Source organism: Betta splendens, chromosome 7 (assembly GCF_900634795.4).
Source record: "Betta splendens chromosome 7, fBetSpl5.4, whole genome shotgun sequence".
Taxonomy (NCBI): Eukaryota; Metazoa; Chordata; class Actinopteri; order Anabantiformes; family Osphronemidae; genus Betta; species Betta splendens.
In genome coordinates this window covers 13,640,737-13,642,233 of record NC_040887.2, presented here as the reverse complement: position 1 = coordinate 13,642,233, position 1,497 = coordinate 13,640,737, and the positions used below count along the sequence as shown (strand labels likewise).

Genomic DNA, 1,497 nt, shown 5'->3' with positions numbered 1-1,497 from the left:
CACGGCCCCCAGCTAATCTCCATAAGTGAATCAGGGGCGCGTGGCCCTCGCTTGTGCTCCAACGGCAGCTGCCGTCTTGCCTCGCAGCCGTCTCCATGGCCTTTTTTCCTGCCAGGGGAGATGAGTGCACTTCATCAAGCCTGACGCCGGGTCCCTGGATCGTCTGTGGAGTTACTTTGGATGTATTTCTGGCGAGAAAAAAAAAAACGGCTGCACGCAAAGCATGTTTGCCTGGGATGATTTTTCCATAAATGGAAGCTGAAACCCAAGCGGCTCGCCGGCGTGCGGTCGGTTAATGATATTGACAGGCGACGACTGTCAGAAGAATGATGCGTCTGTGTTCAGCATTAAGTCCGTGGAAAAAGTCAGTTTCAGTCTGAATCAGCGTGTGAATGGCCAAGAGCAACTATACAAACATGTATGACATATTATTATTTTCATACTTTTATTTTTATATCCATACTTAATGCCATGTTACAGCTACACAGCGTGGGGCACTTGCAACAAGACAAACATGTCTTCATGTTTTCGTCTGACGTGGCTGTTTGTTTTGGGAGCTCCTTTCATTTTCACATGTTGCACGCAGACGTTCATTTTGCCGCTCGTGCTGCTCAGCGGCTTGCGTGGTGCTGCCATCTAGTGGCCACAGCTCGTTACTTCATGTGAAAACGCTGACTTGAGCCACGGGCATTCAGAGCCGCTACATACAACGGAGAAACACTGCGAGTTAATAATACTACGGTTAATACGGTTTTATGAGCCACATTTGCCCTGTTTTTCATACTAAATACTACACAGACAGCTGAACCAGTTGGCTCCAAGCGGATGCTGGAGCCAACACAGGCAGGGTCAGTTACGATTACATAACAGAGACCAGGGACCTGTTTAATCTGCTACTTCCAGAGGCTTTTAAAGTAGTTTCAGCCGCTCAGTTGGTCCATTCCTAACAAGCACATATGAAGTTAAGAGTCTGCCGCTGGGAGCTGAGCTGGCGTCAAAGCCTAGGAGCCCTGTCCCCGTCTCACCCTGCAGCCGCCTCTCTCTGCACGGCTCCAGTGACCAATAGCAGCCTGAGCAGCACATACCAGTCACAGGCAGATAGCCAGCGAGCGCTGGGCTCCCGGCCAGACAGCCACAGAACAACAGGGGCACTTACGAGGGCGTCAGTTCAGCTGAAATTCATCACTTATTATGGCTTCATTCGCTGCCTGTAGTCACAAACCTCTTGTTTTCTCCTACACGCGTGCACAGTTGCCTGTTGGAGCAGACTGGGAACGACGCTGACACGACCCCCCTCGCGCTGAGGTCTGAGTCTGAGCAGAAGTGGGCGAGCGAGGGGAGAAGCCGTGCCTTTGTCGAGCGCGTGGAACTCGGCCCGCTCCCTCTGACTCGGCCAGCGCTGTCACATGCTCGGCCAGATTGTTTACTTGCACTGGTTTGGTCTCTCCCCTAAGCTCCCTCCTCCCCCCCGTCTCCCTCTTCCTCCTCACCCGCCCA

At 52.4% G+C, this 1,497-nt stretch overlaps 1 long non-coding RNA gene across 1 annotated transcript; it reads right to left on the bottom strand.

Annotated features, from left to right (window-relative positions):
- Positions 1–428: 428 nt before the first annotated feature.
- Positions 429–1,287, bottom strand: LOC129604314 (uncharacterized). Its single transcript, XR_008695109.1, has 2 exons — positions 1,223–1,287; positions 429–700 (listed from the first exon to the last, which is right to left on the bottom strand). It is a non-coding gene; the product is annotated as an uncharacterized LOC129604314 (long non-coding RNA).
- Positions 1,288–1,497: the final 210 nt, after the last annotated feature.